Raw genomic sequence first — 7,520 nt, 5'->3', positions numbered from 1 at the left:
ACGACCCAAAAGCAAAACGATGCTGTTGCTAGTAGTGCTAGTATGATTGCATAGTAGTACTAGTACTACCTACGTGGAGATCAAAAGCTACTGCCAGCTCTTCATGACAAAAAATAAGGAAAGAAGAAGTAGAAGACACCACATGGATGGTCAAACCAACAACGACCCGGACAAGCACGGGACGCCTCCACCGCTGGGCTTCGCCCACTCCGGTGTGCCTCCGAGCTGCCGGTCCCCGCCTGCTGAGCCGCGCCGGTGCGCCAAGACGGCTTCACCAGAGCCACCTCCGCTGCCGCGTTTCTGAGCCGCCGCCGACATCCTCCGCTCCAAGTCGCCTTCACGGCCACCTCCGAGTCACTGTCGTGGCCGACTTCGCGCGGCCTGCTTTCAACCTGCATGGCCTCGGCTGCTTGCCGTTGAGCCACTGCCGTGGCCAACCTCGCGTGCCCGCGCTGCTGTTGCCTTACCTTCAACAAGTCGCCTCTGAGACGCCGTGGTCACCATAGGCCGCCGGCCTCACTCTCGTGCGGGTTCATTGCTCCGGGTCAGCCGTATATTGCCGAGCCGCCTCGCCTCAACGGCCGCTCCGAGTCACCACCTACAGCGCCTTTTAAGTCGCCGGAGTACTCGGCCTCGTCTTCATGCTGCTGAGCCGATGCTTGCAAACCGGCGTCAGTTCATCGTCGCCTCTACTGCGACATAGTCGACGAGCCGCCGTCAATGGCGAGTCGCCGCGCCCGACTCTGCCACAAAGCCTTTCTAACTGCCCGGTGTTGACCTGCTCGCGCCGCTGTGGCCTTGTTTGCAAGCCGCCGGCCTCGTCCGAGTCACTGGTGCGGCCCCGCTGCCATGAGCCGCCCCGTAAAATCAGCTTGCCTCTCCTTCTACTGCGAGATGACGCCTCGTCAGTCCGTCGTGGAGCGCACCGCCTGCTCTCTAATACTCGTTGGAGAAATCCCTGACACAGTAGCTGCAGGACGACGGGTCGGGTTGACAATGAGCTTTCAGTTCCCTTGATTTTGCTGAAGAACTGCTCCTACGGTGCTGAATGAATAGGCCACCATCGCAGTCAAACGAACATGTGCTTGCTATAGAATTATGTTCATCTACAGAAGTTTGACATACTGGCCTCTATAGAGCTGCACCCAATTGGCAGATTGGAAACTGCCGATGAACTGATTGAGGGGTCAGCCGTTACCCGCCAAGGCAGCCTTCACCGTCCGACCGGTTGAGTCACCTCCATACCATGAACCGTCGGGCCGTGTTGAGCCGCCTCTGTTGCGTTGAACTGCTGGCACCATATTGAGTCGCCGGTCTGCCTGAGCCGACTCCGTCGCGTTGAACGGATCATCCGTCATCCGAGTAAATCAGGTGATATCCAGCTAAGTTTGTTTTATTAGCATGTATTGTTTTTATCAAAAGAACAATTACTTGGTCTATGATTTTTTTTCACAGGACCATTATTCCTTACAAAAAGGTGTTGCAAAAAGGGCGTGAGCAAATATTATTTTTGCACTAGCGCTCGTCATGCGCAAGTTGCCACCCCCGCTACATCAACACACGCGACTGACCTATTGTCCGTGCCCATGGCCAACTCGCCTGCGTCCGTGCCGTTTCCAATGCCGTGGCCGACTCTCTCGTCCACACCAGCTTACAACGCCGCTGCCGACTCTCCCCATCCGCACCGGCTTACAACGCCACGGCCGACTCGGTCGTGATTAATTTTAGCGTCACCGTGGTGATCATCAACTCCGCGGTGAATAATTTCTGGCTTAACATATCAGGTGAAATCCATCCGGTATATTTTTATAATATATATTGTTTTCTTTAAAAGGAAAAATTACGCTGGCTTGCAAGTTCGCCAATGCAGGACAAGTTATATCATTGAGCTGTTGAAGGACTCATACCGGTTTGTATCACGGTCAAATATGGAGAATCTCAAGACAACTCCTCGAGTCGCCTTAAGACTCGGGGGCTACAATGGCATGACTCGGCAAAATTGGCCAGTATCAATAATCCAGAACTCTGGGTCATTGGAGGGAAAAAGTAACCCGGCCCCGGAGACTACTGCTATATTGATAAGAATTTAAAGGCCGTTAGAAAATTTCCGGTTCAAAATGAAGAATGCCGGTTTAAAATCCGGCTCAAGGTAAACCTATCTCCCACAAAGCTTTGAAGCTCTCAATATCCGGTTTGAAATTCTGGTTTAAAAAAGAATTCATCTCTCGCAAGTTCGAGTTTTCAGAAAAAATTACAGGGACCAAAGAGAGTTTGTTGCACAGCACAACTCAAACATAGGCACCCGGTGAGCACAGCTCAGAAATATATCACTTGGGGGCTTCCGGCTTACTGAGCTAAGCTATGATTACCCTTTGATCCAGCTCATAGCCACAGTTACAGGTCATTTGGGGGCTTCCTGTTCAAACATAGGTCGTATTCGAACCAAAGAGAACATAGCTGTCGGTACCCTCTTGATCGGCGCAATGCCAAACCCACTAGGGGGCTTCTTGATCGTATTCGAATAATAGCTTAACCCCTTTTGGGTCCTACTTGGATCGTATTCGAATCAGGGTCGTTAAAAACCTCTCAAGGTCATTTGGGGGCTTCCTGTTCAAACATAAGTCGTATTCGAACCAAAGAGAACATAGCTGTCGGTACCCTCTTGATCGGCGCAACGCCAAAGCCACTGGGGGCTACATGATCGTATTCGAATCCTAGCTTAACCCCTTTGGTCTGGTTTACTGATCGTATTCAATCAGAAGCCCCAAATTTTTTGTATTTTGCTTAAGTTTTTCCGCAGTCTTTGTTTTTTCTTAAGATTTTGCCAGATCTAAGTGTGAGTGTGGTTTACATTTAACCCGGCTTGGTTTGGACGATAAGTCGCCAGCATGTGACAATCATAAACATTTGGAAGTTTTATGCTTCTAAAGATTGGGTTATCACCCTTACTGCACAGGTATCCTAAACCGGCAGTATGATTCAATATCACAGGAACCGGTTTTTCAAACCGGGTTATATTATTCAAATCTTTAATAGCCAACATGGCTGGATTTTTATTATGGTTATCAATAACCAAATATTATGATTTTCAAAGTCGCTTCAGCGCAATGGATATTATTTTATCAATGGATATAATTTATTCTACAATGGAAGGAATAGTCCCGAGTCGCTAAAGGCTTACGACCCGACACTTGGGGGCTACATTATTCAAGTTGAGATTACATCGAATATGCAAGTCCCATGTCCCTGCCAACATGCACCATGGCACTTGGGGACTAATGCAAAGTCATTTTTTACTGGCCTTATTGAAGACCCGACTCATCACATCATAATGAGCCGGCACTTGGGGGCTACCAATTGCTCCTGTTAAAAATTCAAGGTACACAAGCCTCAGTCCATTATATTGAAGGATCCACTGCTCAGTTGATAAAGCACAAGGCTCTTAACCTTGTGGACGTGGGTTCAATCCCCATGATGGGGGTTACATCATATGATATTATTGTCAATGAAGTATATATAAAGTCCCAGCTCAGTATTATCTTACTAAGCCGGCCCTTGGGGGCTACACGTTGCTGCTCAAAATCTACATGATCATATCTACAAAGTCCCTGCTCATTATTGCACAAGGACCCGGCCCTTGGGGGCTACACTGGTTGAAATTTTTATGAGCATCAGGCAATTACAAGTCCCAGGTTGCTGCAAGCATGACAACCCGGCACTTGGGGGCTACATATATGGAGTATTCAGTATTTACTAGTGACTGAGATGAACAACTTGGATTTCTTCAAAGTGGCAGTATTTATATTGAAGCAAGTCTTAAAGCCATCACTTTGTTCTGCTCAAGACTTAGGGGCTACAGGTAATATGGATATAAGGGAGAAAAAATCTTCAAATTCTCAGTTTTGAGTAAACAATCATGACACGGCGTCACCAACAATCATGACCCGGCGTCACCAATAATTATGAACCGGCGTTGGCAACAATCATAACCCGGAATTATCAGTTTTTATAACCCAGTGATTTTGGAAGTCATAGCTCAGCAAGATCTACAAGCCGGCTGAATATCAGTTGAATATTTCAGAACCAACATTTTTGTCAAGTCAGAGCATTGAAGGCCAATTGAAATGGATTCTTTATTTACAATATTTCTTCTGCAAGCAAGTTGATTATGAAGCTGGTCTATTGACCCGGATTTTCTAGAAGAAGGAAATGACAAGGACTTAAGGATGTTCAGGTGTCGGTTTATAGGAATTCTTAACACGGAGCACAACCTGTCAAATTTGTTCTTGTGTTTATTTTGCAGCATAAGTTTACCATGGATAAATCCAAGCTAAACTTGGGGGCTAATGTCGGGGATATACCCCGCGGTGTAACCCGGCCCGACTTGGCGACTCACTAATGACCTGCCTTGACTGGACGACTCACTAAGTGACCCGCCCGAGCCTGGCGACTCATGGGTGACCCGGCGAGCGGGTCAGAGGAACGACAAGACCCGGTGGCCCAGAAGGCGGTTCATGGAAGGCCGACTCATGTTATGGTGGGCCGGTTTATGAGGAAAGCACAAGGAATATTCTCCTACAAAGGAAGCAAGACTAGGACTCCACTTGTAATAGAGTAATCCTAATCCAACTAGGACTAGTCATGTAAACCGCTCCTTCAACATATATAAGGAGGGGCAGGGCTCCCCAAAGAAGGAACAAGAAACAATCTCTAGGGCTAGACACAAAGGGGGAGCCGGCTTATGCGCCGACTCTCTCATGAGTATAATGAGATCTAGCCACAAACAGCATGTAGGGATATTACCGGATGATGTTTCCCGGGGCCCGAAGCTGTCTAAATCCTTGTCTTGTGTTGCGTCTCTCGATTCCGCTCAACCCCTCTCAAGCTACTACAAAGATGTGTTGGCCTCACGACTAAGTCCTCACACTAGGACATCTGCCGTGACAATTCCACGACATGATCAGAAGAAGAGAACATGCCACAAGTGCAAGAAACCTGGTCACTACATCTCTGAGTGTCCATAGTGGGACAATGAGACCAAGAGGAAGAAGAAGAGCAAGGAATATGATTCTGATGACAAGAAGAAGAAGAAATCCTCAAAGTATTCTTCAAAGTCTTTGTCAAAGTCTTCATAGCACAAGAAGAGCTCATCTGGCAAGGATCATGCTTCTGTTGGCAAGGAGATGGATTCAGAGGAGGAGTCTGCTTCTGAGGAGGCAGAGGTGGAGTCTGAGGAGGAGTCTGATTCAGGCGTTGCGAGCCTGGCTCTAGCTACTGCCTATGTTGCCAAGTCCATCTTCAACACTGAAAGACAATGGCCCCGTCAACAATGCTGATGCTAATGATGAGGATGACTCTGCTCCCACCTACTGCTTCATGGCACGTGGTGCCAAGGGTATGACACCAAAGGCTTCAGAATGGATTATGGATAGTGGATGCACTAACCACATGACTGGTGATCGAAGTCTTCTGATGGATTCAACCCTACGTCCATCTGACAAGAGTCACATCACATTTGCTGACACTGGTAAAAGCAAGGTATTGGGTCTAGGTAGAGTTGCAATCTCAAATGATCAGCACATGGATAAAGTGATGCTTGTTGAATCCCTTGGTTTCAACTTAATGTCTGTCTCAATTCTTTGTGACTTGAAAATGATTGTGATATTTGGAAAATATCGTTGTCTTGTGCTTATGGAATCTGACAAATCTCTAGTCTTTGAAGGGTATTGAAAAGATGATCTGTACATGGTAGATTTCTTAGTAGGACCACAATTGGCCGTATGTCTTCTAGCAAAAGCTTCAGAGTGCTGGCTCTGACATCGGAGGCTAGGGCATGCTTGCATGAGGAACTTGTACACACTCGCGAAGAAGAAACATGTCGTTGGCATCGAGGGCGTCAAGTTCAAGAAGGATCATCTATGTGGTGCCTGTGAAGCTGGAAAGATGACTAGGGCCAAGCATCCCTCGAAGACAATCATGACGATGACTCGTCCCTTCGAGCTGCTTCACATGGACTTATTTGGCCCTACTCACTACTCTACCCTTACTACCACTGCTTGCCTCTATGGCTTCATCATTGTTGATGATTACTCTAGATATACATGGGTGCATATAATTCTCTACAAGAATGAAGTGCAGGATGTCTTTAGACAATTCGCCAATCGTGCCATGACGAACTACGGCATCAAGATCAAGCACATCAGAAGTGGCAATGGCACAGAGTCCAAGAGCACCAGCCTCGACACTTATCTTGATACATTGGGCATCACTCATGAGTTCTCAGCTCCATACACACCTCAGCAGAATGGCATCGTGGAGTGCAAGAACAGAACCCTCATTGAGATGGCTCGGACGATGCTTGATGAGTACAAGACTCCAAGGAATTTCTGGCCTGAAGCCATTGATACTGCATGCCACATCATCAATCGTGTTTATCTTCACAAGCTTCTAAAGAAGACATCCTATGAGCTCCTAACTGGTAAGAAGCCAAATGTCAGTTACTTCACAGTATTTGGTGCTAGGTGCTGGATCAAGGATCCACATCACACTTCAAAGTTTGCACCGAAAGCACATGAAGGTTTTATGCTTGGCTACGGAAAGGATTCACACTCCTACAGAGTCTTCAACCTCTTTCACTATAAAGTGGTTGAAACTGTGGATGTGCGGTTCGATGAGACTAGCAGCTCGCAAAGAGAGCACCTGCCAAATGTGCTAGCTGAAGTCTCACCTAGTGAATCGATCAAGCTTATGGGTACTGGAGAAATCATACCTTCGAAGGCACAGGCTGAAGAAGAAATCATCATTTCTGCACCTAATCAACCTGAAGAAACTGCTCAGCCTAAAGCCAATGTTGAAGACGAAGACAATGATCAACAAGGGCAAAGTCTTCGTCCAGTTCATCCTCGTGTTGCAAATGAAGTACAGATTGAGAAGATAATTGATAGCATCAATGCACCTGGTCCACTCACTCGTTCAAGAGCAAAACAGCTAGCAAATTTCTGTGGGCACTTTGCATTTGTCTCTATATCTAAACCCAAGAAAGTTGTTGAAGCCTTCATGGAACCTGAATGGATTCAAGCTATGCAAGAAGAGCTTCAACAGTTCGAGCTGAACAATGTGTGGGAATTGGTTAAGCGCCCTGATCCTCGCAAGCACAATATCATAGGCACCAAATGGATCTATTGCAACAAACAAGATGAGCATGGTCAAGTTGTCAGAAACAAGGCTCCTCTCGCTGCTCAAGGATACACTCAAGTTGAAGGGATTGACTTGAAACATTTGCTCTGGTGGCTAGGCTTGAAGCCATTCGCATACTGCTAGCCTATGCCAACCATCACAACATCCTCCTGTACCAAATGGATGTGAAGAGTGCTTTTCTCAATGGCAAGATTGAAGAAGAAGTGTATGTTGCACAACCACCTGGTTTTGAAGATCCAAAACATCCTGACATGGTATACAAGCTTAACAAGGCACTGTATGGCCTCAAACAAGCTCCTCGCGCTTGGTATGACACACTCAAA

The sequence above is a fragment of the Aegilops tauschii genome, chromosome 3, assembly GCF_002575655.3.
Source record: "Aegilops tauschii subsp. strangulata cultivar AL8/78 chromosome 3, Aet v6.0, whole genome shotgun sequence".
NCBI lineage: Eukaryota > Viridiplantae > Streptophyta > Magnoliopsida > Poales > Poaceae > Aegilops > Aegilops tauschii.
This window is presented reverse-complemented; position numbering follows the sequence as displayed.